Here is a 16,976-nt window from a genome sequence, read left to right as displayed (position 1 = left end):
TAAAAGCTTTTGAAAAGTCCATATACTCCTTATTACCTGTCCTTTCACTGACGAGGTTCTTCATTGTGAGCTCCATAAAATAAATGTAGAAATCTTTTTAGAGTTGTAGAAGAAATTCACATCCAATCTAATCCAATGGTGTGCGGTTCCACCATTACTCCAAAGCAACATGCCCGCTGCCTTGGGGTCATCCTTGATTCTGACCTTTCATTCACCCCCTACATCCGATCACTGGCTCGCTCTTCTTACCTGCATCTCAAAAACATTTCTAGAATTCGCCCTTTTCTTACTTTCGACTCTGCAAAAACTCTTACTGTTTCACTTATTCATTCTCGTCTGGACTATTGTAACTCTCTACTAATCGGCCTCCCTCTTACCAAACTCTCCCCACTCCAATCTGTCCTGAATGCTGCAGCCAGGATCATATTCCTCACCAACCGTTACACCGATGCCTCTACCCTGTGCCAGTCATTACACTGGCTACCCATCCACTCCAGAATCCAGTACAAAACTACTACCCTCATCCACAAAGCACTCCATGGCTCAGCACCACCCTACATCTCCTCCCTGGTATCAGTCTACCACCCTACCCGTGCCCTCCGCTCCGCTAATGACCTCAGGTTAGCATCCTCAATAATCAGAACCTCCCACTCCCGTCTCCAAGACTTTACACGTGCTGCGCCGATTCTTTGGAATGCACTACCTAGGTTAATACGATTAATCCCCAATCCCCACAGTTTTAAGCGTGCCCTAAAAACTTATTTGTTCAGACTGGCCTACCGCCTCAATGCATTAACCTAACGATCCCTGTGTGGCCTATTTATAATAAAAAAAAAAAAAAAAGGTTCCTCGCATCATGTTCTCATACACTTTATGCAGTATTAGCCCTCTGTGTCTGTACTGCTACATACTGGTTCATGCAGCTTTACATGAACACCTGAGCCTTACACTATAGCTGGTCCGAATAACTAAAGCAATTGTTACCATCCACCTCTCGTGTCTCCCCTTTTCCCCATAGTTTGTAAGCTTGCGAGCAGGGCCCTCACTCCTCCTGGTATCTGTTTTGAACTGTATTTCTGTTATGCTGTAATGTCTATTGTCTGTACAAGTCCCCTCTATAATTTGTAAAGCGCTGCGGAATATGTTGGCGCTATATAAATAAAAATTATTATTATTATTATAATCTATCTTTCTTCCTTATAGGAAATCCTTGTGAAATTAACGGTTTATCACTAAATTGTAAAAAAGAAGATATCAGGAAGCACTCTAATGGAGAAAACCTCATTACCCTTCATGGACCTCCTGGACTTCACAGTACTTCACTTTGTAATAATCCTAATCATGAGGAACCTTCTCCTGAGCAATCTCACGTTGTTACTACAATTCCTGGTTACAAAGTGGATACAAGATTTCAGTGTGACAAGGAAATTACTAGAAGCTCAGATTTTTTAACACAAAGAAAACACAAAGGAGAGAAGCCATACTCTTGTTCAGAATGTGGAAAATTATTTACAAATAAATCAAAATTTGTTAGACATGAGAGAATTCACACAGGAGAAAAGCCATATTCATGTTCAGAATGTGGGAAGGCCTTCACATGTAAAGGGAGGCTTAATACACATCAGAGAATTCACACGGGTGAAAAGCCATATTCCTGTTCAGTATGTAGGAAGTCCTTCATAGATAAGCGGTATCTTATTATACATCAAAAAATTCACACAGGAGAAAAGCCATTTTCATGTTCAGAATGTGAGAAGGCCTTCACATATAAAGGGTCTCTTATTACACATCAGAGAATTCATACAGGAGAAAAGCCATTTTCATGTTCAGTATGTGGGAAGTCCTTCTCAGAAAGAGGGAGTCTTATTACACATCAGAGAATTCACACAGGAGAGAAGCCATTTTCATGTTCAGAATGTGGGAAGGCCTTCACATATAAAGGGTATCTTATTATACATCAGAGAATTCACACAGGAGAAAAGCCATTTTCGTGTTCAGTATGTGGGAAGTCATTCACAGAAAAAGGGAGTCTCATTACACATCAGAGAATTCACACAGGAGAGAGGCCATTTTCATGTTCAGAATGTGGGAAGGCCTTCACATATAAAGGGTATCTTATTACACATCAGAGAATTCACACAGGAGAGAAGCCATTTTCATGTTCAGAATGTGGGAAATGTTTTTTATATAAATCACAAGTTGCTGTGCATGAGAGAATTCACACAGGAGAAAAGCCATTTTCATGTTCAGAATGTGGAAAGTTCTTCACAGATAAAGGGAGTCTTATAATACATCAGAGAATTCACACAGGAGAGAAGCCATATTCATGTTCAGAATGTGGAAAATCCTTTAGCGTTAAAGGGAGTCTTAGTAGACATCAGAGCATTCATACTAGAGAGACTCCATATTCATCTTAAGAATGTGGGAAATGTTTTAGAGATAAATCACATCTTGTTAGACATCAAAGAATTCACACGGGGAGAAACCTTTTTCATATATACAATGTGGAATGTGATTTACAAAAAAATCAAGTCTTATAAGCGATGAGAGAAGTCATGCATTGAAGCATGTTCAGAATGTGGGAAATCTTTCATACACAAATTGTATCTTGTAAAACATGAGAAGACATGCAGGAAAGATACTGTAATTATGTTCTGCGTTTTATAAATTTTAATAAACATTGCTCAGTATAAATGAGTACACCCCCTCTGATAAGATTTAATTAATATCTCACTTCAGAACAATTTCTAACATTTTGCCAACAGTGTTTCATAGAGCATTTTGTGGGGGGATATGATGGAGAGGAGCTATGTGTGGGGAATATTATGCATAGGAGCTGTGTGTATGTGGGGGGGGCAATATAACAGAGGATCAATATGCGTGGGGAATATGACAGAGAGGAGCTGTGTGTGGAGAATTTGACAGAGAAAAGCTGTCAGGATTTAAACCTAGCAGCTCCTGTGCACCAGTCGGCTACTCTTCCTTCTGAGCTACATAGTAAGAGCACCCAGTTCTCATCAAAACGCCCACTTCCGGGTTTTGACAGGTGCCCTGCCCCTTTTTGACACCTTCTAACACCAACCCTGCCCCACTTCCGGTCTTAACCCCTCCCCATTCTCCTCCCACTCTCCGCCCCTCTGTGTGTCAATACCTGTTATGTCAGTTCTGTCTCTGTCCCGGAAGCCACCTTGTCCAGCCTCTGTTACATCCCCCATGACCGCCCATTCGTCGCCCATCTTGTGGGCTTATGTGTTGTGAATTCCGCTCTTGGGCTCCCTCCGGTGGTTGTAAGTGGCACTTTTGTGAGTTCTGCTCTTGGGCTCCCTCCGGTGGTTTTAAGTGGTATGGCTGCTCCTTGGATTTAGCTGTCTTCAGCTGCTTCCACTGATTTTCTTTCTGCTCGGCTATTTAGCCTGGCTCTTTCCTTCAGCTGGTGCCACATGTCAATGGTTCCTGGTTGGATTCACATCTCTTTGGATTTCCCTGTTATCCTGACCAGTTCTGCAAAGCTAAGTCCTTGCTTGCTCTTTTCTGTCCACAGGTTGTGGACTTATCCGTTCTGTGCTTTCTATGTTTGTCCAGCTTGTTAGTATGAATTAATTCTGTGATGCTGGAAGCTCTGGGAAGCAGATTTACCCTCCACACCTTTAATCAGGTGTGGAGATTTTTGTAAACTCTGCGTGTATTTTTTGTAGTGTTTTATACTGACCGCACAGTATTCCATCCTGTCCTATCTATCAAGCTAGACTGGCCTCCTGTACTCATCACGGTTTCATTCTGTGTATGTCTTTTCCCTCTCCACTCACAGTCATTATTTGTGGGGGGCTATCTATCCTTTGGGGATTTTCTCTGAGGCAAGATAGTTTTCCTGTTTCTATCTTTAGGGGTAGTTAGCTCTTAGGCTGTGACGAGATGCCTAGGGAGTGTTAAGAGCATCCCACGGCTACTTCTAGTGTTGTGTTGAGCTTAGGGACTGCGGTCAGTACAGATACCACTTCCTTCAGAGCTCGTCCCATGTTGCTCCTAAACCACCAGATCATAACAGTACAAGTGGCCAAAAATGAATTAAATGCATCTCAAAAGAAGGAAAAAATTCTGAGCCATTTTTTTTTCTGTGCTCTGTTTTGTCTTTTTTTTCCTCTTGATCTCTGGGTGGTTCTGGATTTATGCACTGACATGGATGTTCAGGGTTTGTTTTCTCGTGTGGATCAACTTGCTGCAAGAGTACAGAGCATCCAAGATTATGTTGTCCAGACTCCGGCTTTAGAGCCTAGAATTCCTACTCCTGATTTGTTTTTTGGGGACAGATCCAAGTTTTTGAACTTTAAAAATAACTGCAAGTTGTTTTTTGCTTTGAAACCCCGTTCTTCTGGTGATCCCATTCAGCAAGTTAAAATCATCATATCCTTGCTGCGTGGTGACCCTCAGGACTGGGCATTCTCCCTTGAATCAGGGGATCCGGCATTGCTGAATGTAGACGCATTTTTTCAAGTGCTCGGATTATTGTATGACGAACCTAATTCTGTGGATCATGCAGAAAAAACCCTGTTGGCCTTGTGTCAAGGTCAGGAAGCGGCAGAGTTATATTGCCAGAAATTTAGGAAATGGTCTGTGCTCACTAAATGGAATGAGGATGCCCTGGCTGCTATTTTCAGAAAAGGTCTTTCTGAAGCCCTTAAAGATGTTATGGTGGGCTTCCCTACGCCTACTGGTTTGAGCGAATCTATGTCTCTAGCCATTCAGATTGATCGGCGTTTGCGCGAGCGTAAAGCTATGCACCATATGGCAGTGTCCTCTGAGCAGAGTCCTGAACCTATGCAATGTGATAGGATTTTGACTTGAACAGAACGGCAGGAATTCAGACGTCAGAATAAGCTGTGTTTTTACTGTGGTGATTCTGCTCATGTTATTTCTGATTGCCCTAAACGTACTAGGAGGGTCGCTAGGTCTGTTACCATTAGTACTGTACAGCCTAAATTTCTTTTATCTGTGACCCTGATTTGCTCATTGTCGTCCTTTTCTGTCATGGCATTTGTGGATTCAGGCGCTGCCCTGAACTTAATGGACTTAGAATTTGCCAGGCGCTGTGGTTTTTCCTTGCAGCCTTTACAGAGCCCTATTCCTTTGAGGGGCATTGATGCTACTCCATTGGCCAAGGATAAACCTCAGTACTGGACGCAGATGACCATGTACATGGCTCCTGCACATCAGGAAAATTGCCGTTTTCTGGTGTTGCATAACCTGCATGATGTTGTTGTACTGGGTTTTCCATGGTTGCGGGAACATAATCCGGTGCTGGATTGGAAAACTATGTCTGTGACTAGTTGGGGTTGTCAGGGGGTACATAGTGACGTTCCTTTGATGTCAATTTCCTCTTCCCCCTCTTCTGAGGTCCCTGAGTTTTTGTCGGATTTCCAGGATGTATTTGATGAGCCCAAGTCCAGTTCCCTTCCTCCACATAGGGACTGTGATTGTGCTATTAACTTGATTCCTGGTTGTAAGTTCCCTAAGGGCCGACTTTTCAATCGGTCTGTGCCAGAGCATGCCGCCATGCGGAGCTATGTTAAGGAATCTTTGGAGAAAGGGCATATTCGGCCATCTTCGTCACCATTGGGAGCGGGTTTCTTTTTTGTTGCCAAGAAGGATGGCTCCTTGAGACCCTGTATAGATTATCGTCTTCTTAATAAGATCACGGTCAAATTCCAATACCCCTTGCCTTTGCTTTCTGATTTGTTTGCTCAGATTAAGGGGGCTAGTTGGTTTACTAAGATTGACCTCCGAGGGGCATATAATCTTGTTCGTATTAAACAGGGTGACGAATGGAAAACTGCATTTAATATGCCCGAAGGCCATTTTGAATACCTTGTGATGCCATTCGGGCTCTCTAATGCTCCATCTGTGTTCCAATCCTTCATGCATGATATTTTCCGCAATTATCTTGATAAATTCATGGTCGTATATTTGGATGATGTTTTGATTTTTTCCGATGATTGGGAGTCTAATGTGAAGCAGGTCAGGATGGTGTTCCAGATCCTTCGTGATAATGCTTTATTTGTGAAGGGGTCTAAGTGCCTATTCGGAGTTCAGAAGGTCTCTTTTTTGGGTTTTATTTTTCTCCCTCGTCTATGGAAATGGATCCTATTAAGGTCCAAGCTATTCATGACTGGATTCAACCCACATCTGTGAAGAGCCTTCAAAAATTTTTGGGCTTTACTAATTTCTATCGCCGTTTCATTGCCAACTTTTCCAGTGTGGTTAAGCCCCTTACTGATTTGACGAAGAAAGGCGCTGATGTGACGAATTGGTCCTCTGCGGCTGTTGAGGCCTTTCGGGAGCTTAAACGCCGATTTACTTCTGCCCCTGTGTTGCGTCAGCCGGATGTTTCTCTTCCTTTTCAGGTTGAGTTTGACGCTTCTGAGATTGGGGCAGGGGCCGTTTTGTCTCAGAGGGATTCTGATGGTTCTTTGATGAAACCGTGTGCTTTTTTTTTCCAGAAAGTTTTCACCTGCGGAACGCAATTATGATGTTGGCAATCGGGAGTTGTTGGCTATGAAGTGGGCGTTTGAGGAGTGGCGACATTGGCTTGAGGGAGCTAAGCACCGCGTTGTGGTCTTGACTGATCATAAGAATCTGATTTACCTCGAGTCGGCCAAGCGGCTGAATCCTAGACAGGCTCGATGGTCCCTGTTTTTCTCCCGTTTTGATTTTGTGGTCTCGTATCTTCCGGGATCTAAGAATGTTAAGGCTGATGCCCTCTCTAGGAGTTTTTCGCCTGATTCTCCTGGAGTCCTTGAGCCGGTTGGCATTCTTAAGGAAGGGGTGATTCTTTCTGCCATCTCCCCTGATTTGCGGCGGGTGCTTCGGGAATTTCAGGCTGATAGGCCTGACCGCTGTCCAGTAGGGAAGCTGTTTGTTCCTGATGGATGGACAAGTAAGGTGATTTCTGAGGTTCATTGTTCATTGTTGCCTGGTCATCCTGGGATTTTTGGTACCAGAGATTTGGTTGCTAGGTCCTTTTGGTGGCCTTCCTTGTCGCGCGATGTGCGTGCTTTTGTGCAGTCCTGTGGGACTTGCGCCCGAGCCAAACCTTGCTGTTCCCGCGCTAGTGGGTTGCTTTTGCCTTTGCCGGTCCCTGAGAGGCCCTGGACGCATATTTCCATGGATTTTATTTCGGATCTTCCTGTTTCCCAGAAGATGTCTGTTATCTGGGTTGTTTGTGACCGGTTCTCTAAAATGGTCCATCTGGTACCTTTGCCTAAGTTGCCTTCCTCCTCAGATTTGGTTCCATTGTTTTTTCAGCATGTGGTTCGTTTGCATGGCATTCCGGAGAATATTGTGTCTGACAGAGGTTCTCAGTTTGTCTCTAGGTTTTGGCGGGCCTTTTGTGCTAGGATGGGCATTGATTTGTCTTTTTCTTCGGCGTTTCATCCTCAGACTAATGGCCAAACTGAGCGAACTAATCAGACCTTGGAGACCTATTTGAGATGCTTTGTGTCTGCTGATTAGGATGATTGGGTGGCTTTCTTGCCGTTGGCCGAGTTTGCCCTTAATAATCGTGCTAGTTCGGCTACTTTGGTTTCACCTTTCTTTTGTAATTTTGGTTTTCATCCTCGTTTTTCTTCTAGGCAGGTTGAGCCTTCTGATTGTCCTGGTGTGGATTCTGTGGTGGACAGGCTGCAGCAGATTTGGACTCGTGTGGTGGACAATTTGACGTTGTCTCAGGAAAGGGCTCAACGTTTTGCTAACCGCTGTCGGTGTGTTGGTCCCCGGCTTCGTGTGGGGGATTTGGTTTGGTTGTCTTCTCGTCATGTTCCTATGAAGGTTTCTTCCCCTAAGTTTAAGCCTCGATTTATTGGTCCTTATAAAATTTCTGAAATTATTAATCCGGTGTCTTTTCGTTTGGCTCTTCCAGCCTCTTTTGCCATTCATAATGTTTTCCATAGATCTTTGTTGCGGAGATATGTGGTGCCCGTTGTTCCCTCAGTTGATCCTCCTGCCCCGGTGTTGGTTGAGGGAGAGTTGGAATATGAGGTTGAGAAAATTTTGGATTCTCGTTTTTCGAGGCGGAGGCTTCAGTATCTTGTCAAGTGGAAGGGTTATGGCCAGGAGGATAATTCTTGGGTTGTTGCCTCCGATGTCCATGCCACCGATTTGGTTCGTGCTTTTCACTTGGCTCGTCCTGATCGGCCTGGGGGCTCTGGTGAGGGTTCGGTGACCCCTCCTCAAGGGGGGGGTACTGTTGTGAATTCCGCTCTTGGGCTCCCTCCGGTGGTTTTAAGTGGTATGGCTGCTCCTTGGATTTAGCTGTCTTCAGCTGCTTCCACTGATTTTCTTTCTGCTCGGCTATTTAGCCTGGCTCTTTCCTTCAGCTGGTGCCACTTGTCAATGGTTCCTGGTTGGATTCACATCTCTTTGGATTTCCCTGTTATCCTGACCAGTTCTGCAAAGCTAAGTCCTTGCTTGCTCTTTTCTGTCCACAGGTTGTGGACTTATCCGTTCTGTGCTTTCTATGTTTATCCAGCTTGTTAGTATGAATTAATTCTGCGATGCTGGAAGCTCTGGGAAGCAGATTTACCCTCCACACCTTTAGTCAGGTGTGGAGATTTTTGTAAACTCTGCGTGGATTTTTTGTAGTGTTTTATACTGACCGCACAGTATTCCATCCTGTCCTATCTATCAAGCTAGACTGGCCTCCTGTGCTCATCCTGGTTTCATTCTGTGTATGTCTTTTCCCTCTCCACTCACAGTCATTATTTGTGGGGGGCTATCAATCCTTTGGGGATTTTCTCTGAGGCAAGATAGTTTTCCTGTTTCTATCTTTAGGGGTAGTTAGTTCTCAGGCTGTGACGAGGTGCCTAGGGAGTGACAGGAGCATCCCACGGCTACTTCTAGTGTTGTGTTGAGCTTAGGGACTGCGGTCAGTACAGATACCACTTCCTTCAGAGCTCGTCCCATGTTGCTCCTAAACCACCAGATCATAACACTTATGTGTCAGTCCTTGATAGGTGGAGAGACCAAGTCCGCCCCACTTCCTGTCTAAAACTCTCCAGTGTGTAAGAAAAACATGACTTGTTTTGTGAGAGAAGGCAGTCCCAGGATCCCAAGGGTTAATGACAGCGGGCTGTTGTGTTCATAACCCTCCAGGGTGTAAGAAAACGTGTCAAGACATGTTTTGTGAGAGAAGGCAGTCTCAGGATCCCATGACAGTTGGTTGTAGTGTTCATAATAATGACGTAATAAAAAATCAAAGCGTACTTCATGGCATTGTTTAAAAAAATAAAATACATTTATTGTAGCTTCATGTAGAGGTAAACACAAATCAAGAAATGAAAAACGTGTAAATAGTTCAAAATTCCATGTTATACAAACAAATCTATAGGTTACAATACAGTCATTTTAAAGTTAATATTTACAAAGTTAACCACGCGCCTGGCGACAGCGGCGAGATTCTCTGTTTCGGCAGCAAACGACCTCTAGTGTCCGGAGTTGAGGTAGCGAGTACTTGTGATTTTGTTTAAAGGGGTTTGACTGGGTGCTCAATATCGTTTTTAGTTCGTTCAGAGTGGCTCTGGTCGTATGATGACCGATCACGGAAGAAGGTATGTTTAATTCGGCCCTTATAAAAACGTCCCATCTGTGTGGGGCGTTCTTTTTGGTTAGTCTGTGAGTTTGCAGAGTGGTCCGTACAAGGTCCAACAAATGGGTGCCGGGAACGACGGAACAATTGTAGACAAATTCACCTTTCTCAGTCCATGTAACAATATCTTTGTGTTGCAAGAAGCTGCTGCGTAGTATATCGGCATTTTTTCGCAAACGGGGGTTGATGTGTTCTATAAGCTCGGGGGCAGAGGGCCGTATCTCTATTTCAGCCGCTGGTGATGGTGATTGTTCACCGTCAGGAGGGATCACAAGATTTAAACGCGTAAGTTCAGAAACGTCGCGTTTAGCATGCAGCAAACTTCTCTGTAGTATTTCGGTGTATCTTTTAATCTTTACCATCGTCAGGCAAATCAGTACGTCGTAGAATGGCGCCGATTTCGTCGTCTAACCCTTGGAGGGTCGTCTGAGGTACGATAGGCCCAGACGTGCCGATGTTTTTTAGTCTGTTAATCTCATGCGCTGGAACCAAGTATATTTTCTCCACACGTTCCATCATCTACCGGTTATTAAACTCGTTATTAGCAGTATAGCAATAGCTAGAACCAGACTGATTCAGCAGATGTTGTTTTCTCCGAATGGACACTTTTTTGTCACTCAGATTTCTTATAGCTCTACGCCATTTCTGTAATATTTTTCTTTGGCGCTCTTTGAGAGGAAGCCGTCCTTTCAGAATATTGAGAGCTATTTCCGCGATGGCAGCGATTAAATCTCTGCCGGCTGTTTTCAGAATATACTTTCTCTCGGACGAGGTTGCTTTCATCAGCTTTTTCATGAGACCCCAGTTACGCCTCACTCTCCAGACATGTTAATAGAATGAAGGTTACGGGGTTGAATAATCACCGCAGAGAAAAAATTCACTTTTTAGAACGAGTTTTTTTCTTTTCGAACGTACGCTGCGGGTAAAGCTGGTGGAAACAACCCCGTTCTTAAATGATATTCCTCGGGCGTATCGCCTCTCAAATCTACGAGCAAGAATCCGTAAGGCTCTCGCGTAGCATCTTCGAAAGCTTCTAAGAAGAAACGCGAGTTCCTCGGGTACATCTGCCGGGCTAGCGTGACAATTTGTATTTTATCGCGGGGGTTCTTAAATAGAACCATGTACTTGGTATTCAAGGTGATGGTTCTACTCTTTTTCCCCTGACAAAAAAACATTTTGAACCAAATACAAAAGGCTCAAACTTCTATGATGAACGTACTTAGTAAACGCTTTTTCCAGTTCTGAATTACAGCTAGCGGCCTCCATGAGATCGTCCACCACCGCCAAGTTGATCTTGTCAGGCGGGAATAGTTCATCATCTGCAAACGTCTGCAGCAAACCTTCGATGAAACGAATACTGGGGAAGGAATGACTCAGTACATTTTTTGCCAGCAAGAATAAAATCAAACAATATTATCGCTAATAATATTTATTAGCGTGAGCTAAAATCTCTTTGATAAAATAGGATTTTCCAGAGTTAGAAGGGCCCGCTAGAATGCAAGAGAAGGGGTGCTGTAACCGTGGGTCCATGATGTTGAATGTTTAAGAACTGTGGCGTGGCGGTGTAAATTCAAGAGCACGTTTCTCTTTATACGTCACGACTCTGTCTATAGCTAAGCTTTGGTCGCTTGATGGTGCTGTAGTCTGTATCGTATTCTGTGCCTGTAGCGGAGATAATGGGACATCAGTTGTTTGAAGAAAAGGGGAATTCTGCTTTAATAACCGTAGGGTAAGGAAGTAAAGTCATCAAACAACTGCCTCTTGGTATAGACGCAGCGTTGATTTTTGCGTAGGGGTCGACTTACAATGTCCCAGTACTTTTTGACCCGCACAATACCATTCTGCTCTACAACGAGCGTCTTTTCATTTTGAGGAACTGTAGAGGAATTGTAAGCTAACACTAAATCTTTTAGACTCTCTAGATCTTTTAGACTCTCAAAATTGATAACGCCGATATAAAGGGTTATGCCTTTCACTTTCAAGACCGTGTCACCCATGTTTAATTTGTAGCTGTAAGTTTTTCGGCCCGGTGGATACAAATTCTGTTATGTGACTCCCCAGGGGTATTTCGCTGGTGAGTTCACCCAGGTAGTCTCCTAAGGGTGGCTGGCACTCGCCATCACGACTTACAAAAATGACGGAGTCCGTGTCGTGGTAAAGACACCGCTCTTGCAATTTGTCTAGAAGGGTGTACAATTCTAAGTGCGCATAAACTGTCGTGAAGCATGCAATGAAAATGTTGGTGTTTTTGTTGGCGGTGCGGTGTTCTTTTGTGTATTTCCAATTGACAGTCACCATATCGTCGCTGATAAAGTTTAACTCTGAAACCTCATAGTACGAGAGAAAGGCGTACTCAAAGAGTTCATCGGCGCTGTTCACGACACTGGTGGTAGGTAGATTAGAGTGCTGCACAAACTTACCCCATAAAGAGTTTAAAAATAGTTTAGCGATTTGTCTTTTAGCTGAATTTGGCTCTATATGATCGGGGTCTAACTTTATACCTTCTTTTTCAAGATAGGCGGCTACATAGTCTTTTTTCATGGTATCGCCCGTGCACCACGCAGGATAACCCGTGGCTTCCTGTTTGTGTCCAAGATGTAAATCGATGTATTGCGCAAATAGATCGGTCATCGTCTCCTCAAAATGCCACACCTCGTAAATGTGTGCGAGCCTGTAACCCTTCTCAACCGCCATTTCTAACTCTATAACTCTATCATGCACCACGTACCAATTAGTGCCCTCTCTTCCTCCGAATGAACCCAGGGAGCAGCTTCTGAATGCAAAGCGCATGTGTGACAGAGGGGAAAGATACATTTTTTGTTCATTTTAACAGGGAGCACAGAGAAAAACAAATCCCTGGGCGGGTAGACTTTCACTTTGGCTATGTCATATGTCAGCTCGCCCTCGGGGGCTCTGAAGCCGCGACCCAGAGGGTCCACTTCTCGGGTTCTAATAACCAGTGATGCACTCGGCATTGCTTTGCAAGGCATTGCCCACAGCATTTAGGAAAGCAGTCGTGTCAAAATTATCTCTACATTGTTTAAAACCGTAGACTGGGTTTATTCTACCGTCCCCTTCTAATCTTAATTGCATAAAGTCGCCCGGGTCGATATCCCTCATGATCCTATCCAGTAACGTTTGAATAGAACCGTGTATGATCTCCAAACTTTCTTCAAAGGATCGTATACGGTCTAAATTCGCAAATCTAAAATGGTCGATATACTGATAGGCGTTGAGGTTACTCATCTCCCTACGAACCTGAAATAAGTGTTCCAAAAACGGCGAATGCTCGCCTATGTCCGGTGTATGAGGCGGTGAAAACTGTGACGCCGCTCCTTGGTGGCCTTCACTCGAGATTTCAATGCCGGAGACTGTAGGTGTCTCCGCGGCTGAATTCTGCGGCGCGTCTGGGAATTGCGAATCTATCGAGGATTCGCGATCTGTCGCCTCAGTGACGGCGGTCGGTGAAACCTGAAAAGTTGTAGTGTTCTGTGGGGTAAGCACTTGAGTAACGTGTGTTGAGTGACAAGCAGAGCGTTTTACCCTATTCTTAAGTTTTTTTCGCCTCTTTAACGTACGTTTAGCGTTTGTTGTATTTTTAATACATTTTATGACGCGTTTTTTATTGAAAAAGCCTTTACGCGGGGGTCTGCGTTTCATACCGCGACCAGTCATGCCTAGTCATAATGTACGAGCCCTCTGCAGGTTTTAACGGCTTCAACGGCCTCAGTATACAGAGGCTCTAAAGCCATTATTTCTGAAATGGATGCTCTATCCGGGCGCTGGGCGGACAGTTCTGTACAGTGATACAGCAGGTAAGCTAAATAACTGTGCGCGTTGATAAGAGTCATGGTATGACTGTATAGGTTGTCAAATACTCTTTTTACGTCTAGGGGCCATTGTTTGTACGCTGATATACTATCTCGAGTTTTCAGCTTTTTATGTTTTATCGGGCGTGTTGTGGAGTTACGCGGACGTTTCTGAACTTTTAGGCTTCTGTGTTGTAGCTCTAGTGTCACAAACCTGTAATAAATTTGGTTCATTACTCACTGGCCTACCTGATGGTCCTGCAGCGCAAGTTTCAGAATCATGGATGTCAAGGTTCCTGCATTTAGATTTCCGTTTTTGACAGATCTGCTTTTAGGCCTTGAATGAAATGAGCTACTTGCAGCTTTTCGCTCTGAGAGTGCCGGAGGATTTACTTCTTTACGGTGAGTGGATTGAGTCCACAGACGCCCCAGTGGTGGGCAGTGTTCAAATTCCTTTTTCTCAAAAATAGTTCTGAAGGGTTGTCTGCGTGCTGTCTTTCTTGGTGTGTCTGCGTAAGAAAATGGAGAGCTCGTAATTAATTTATGACGCATCCTAACAAAATAGGAAAATGATAGTAAACATTGCTGTCGCAGATTAGCACGGTTTAGAAACTTACACGGCAGGTTGGTAGGTCTCCAGAGCGATTGGGTGGGTGATGAATAAGACGTTGACAGTATTGTATAATCTTCTTCGGTTCTTGTACCGTTGTCACCTGGTGAAGTATTTTCTTTGTCTTCTGTTTCATCGTCTGATCCTGTAAAATCGATGATGGTCTCTGAAATAAATAACCGATGATTTACCACACATCTGCACAGTCTATTGCAGAGCACAGCACCATTTGTGGTTGAAATTGCCTTCCGTAGATGTTGTCGGGTATGTAGGGCTCCAGGTATCCCGGTCTGTGAATGAATATAGCGGTTGTACCGTACAAGCTTCATCATCGCTGGTGGTGACGGCCGGCAGGTCATTGTCAGAGCCTGTACAGTCTATGAAACTCTCTGAAATAGATAGATGTCAAATTACAACAAAACTGCACAAAGTAATGTAGAGTACAAAGAGTTTTTTGTTACCGGACTTACCATACATAGGGGGGTTGTGTATATCAAAGGCACGAGGTGCGAGACCCGAAAGGACTTCCGGAGGATCTTCGGCTAGCGTGGAATTGTCCTGTTACCACTCGGCCATCACGTCAGCGTCCAATTGCTGCGATTCGGTCAATAGTTCCTGTGAGTCGGGGTATTGCGAAGCTTCTGCTAACTCTGAATTAACATGACGGACCCCAGAGACTGTTTCACATTGCATTTCAGCCATCAGACACTGTGGAGCTGCGTGGCATTCCTCTACCATATCTGCGTCTAGGAACATAGCTTTTAAAATAAAATAAAGGCATGTTTGGTACCCCCATCCTATAACTTCATTTTCACGCATTCCCTCTAAAACTTTGCTTACTTAGCTGGCTGTCCGTGAGTTGCTCTTCGTCGACGACGTGATAGTTAAAACTAGGGTTCATCTGTAACAAACGCATAACATCATACAGTAAATAGCGACAAAATAGACGCATAAACTATAAAATACAATAATTGCAATTAAAAATAATATACAAGCTTCTTACAATGATTCAGGCTCTTTATAGCTCCCCTTCTGCATATGTACGATACAACGGCTTCTCCTCCCCGCGCTTCCCTATTCATAGAGGCACTCGCCAAGGCGGTCCCTTATCACCTATATTATTTCTTTTAGCATTTGAACCCTTGGCGATACACCTTCGACTCAATTCATCCATCCAGGGAGTCACTACAGCATCAGTCCCCCATAAACTTTTCTTGTTTGCTGACGACATGCTGCTCCTCCTAACATCTCCTCGGTCATCCCTCCCAGCCCTACTTCAAACTCTTAATAACTTTGAACACATTTCAGGTCTACAAATTAATCCCTCTAAATCCTATGCCATGAACATCACTCTCCCTTCCTCCACTATCACATTGCTAAAACAAGATTTCCCATTTCAGTGGACCTCTAACCATTTGGACTACTTAGGAGTGAAACTTACTTCAGAGTACGGCTCATTATACGGGCTAATTATCCTCATATGCTCCGTATAATTCGATCAATACTCCAGTCATGGGGCAAACTTAACCTCTCCTGGCTCGGCAGAGTACGCGCACTAAAGATGACTATACTCCCTAAATTACTTTATCTATTTCGGGTCCTCCCAGTCTCGGTCCCCACACAATACCTTAAAATAGCTCAGCGAGCGATTAATACCTTTGTTTGGAGGGGGGGGGGTCTCCCTAGGGTTAATAGAGCCACCCTTTACCGCTATCGTCTAAAAGGGGGATTGGGGGTCCCAAACCTCTTGAAATATTATCAAGCAGCCCAACTTGGTCAACTGACGTTGTACCATGCCTATTCTGAACCCCCCCTATGGCTAGCTCTAGAGGCCTCAGAACTCCACTTGAGTACCCTAGATACGTTGCTCTGGAATCTCCCAACACACCGGAGAGAAATCACTAACCCCATCATGGTTCACTCTCTCAGAATCTGGGACTCCTTAAAATACTCCTCACGTTTAATATCTTCATTCCTACCCTTGGCCCCTTTGTGGGGTAATGCCCAGTTCCCCCCGGGAGTGGAATCCCTTAGGGACTTCTGACTATGGGTCGCGGCGGGAATAACGAGAGTTCACCATCTCATCAACATGGATGGGCTTATCCCATTTTCTGCTTTGAGTGAAAAATACCATCTCCCACCGAGAGAAATATTTCGATACTTGCAACTTAAAAATTTTGTTCAATCTCTACTAAGAAACTCTGCCCCCCCCCCCTATTCCTTCACCCCCTTTAAACAGAGAAGCCGCCAAAACCCACATGCTCCAGGTATCATATCCCTTCTTTACTCACACATCAACTCTCCAACTCACAGTAATTTCCAAAAAATTGAACGGCCTAATTGTGTGACGCTTCCAAAATAAACCAAAGAAATCCTACATATGAAAATGTGGAAGCACACGTCACTAGTATAATTCATAAATACTTTATTAAAGGATAACACATATTATCCATACATGATCAAATAAAAAGCAAAGTATAAAAAATGGTGATGCACATGCAAGTACACAGCACAGTACAGGTACAGCTTCACCTCTCTGAGTACATCTCAAACCTTATAAGTAATATACATGGGGCTATTCCATATATCTGTAGTGCTATCACAACCCCCGGACGAAGCTAACGCGAAACGCGCGTTGGGGATCCTCACAGCTCATACAGGTCATGTATCACCTCTATTAACTTACCTCTATAGCATTACGGAGTTGGGCTCAGCTGGTCATTGTTTATGTGGTAGTGATGTTTGACTCCTTATGAATGGCGAACCACTGACAGGATACTATAAGAAACTTGTTCAATGTGCATTGGCACTTATTACCTTAGTATGCATTACTGTCATAATTGCACTGGCAGCCGCCAATGTGGTATTATAATTAGATCCACTGACCACTACAGATATATGGAATAGCCCCATGTATATT

The 16,976-nt window shown here is 44.0% G+C and overlaps 1 protein-coding gene and 1 pseudogene across 1 annotated transcript in view; both read left to right on the top strand.

The window, feature by feature from the left end:
• Positions 1–2,690, top strand: part of LOC138657470 (zinc finger protein 585A-like) — a 115,483-nt pseudogene extending 112,793 nt beyond the window's left edge.
• LOC138657437 (zinc finger protein ZFP2-like) overlaps positions 1–16,976 on the top strand; it is a 492,419-nt gene that overhangs the window by 76,658 nt on the left and 398,785 nt on the right. The window lies entirely within an intron of this gene.

This window comes from Ranitomeya imitator, chromosome 1, assembly GCF_032444005.1.
Source record: "Ranitomeya imitator isolate aRanImi1 chromosome 1, aRanImi1.pri, whole genome shotgun sequence".
NCBI lineage: Eukaryota > Metazoa > Chordata > Amphibia > Anura > Dendrobatidae > Ranitomeya > Ranitomeya imitator.
This window is presented reverse-complemented; position numbering and strand designations above follow the sequence as displayed.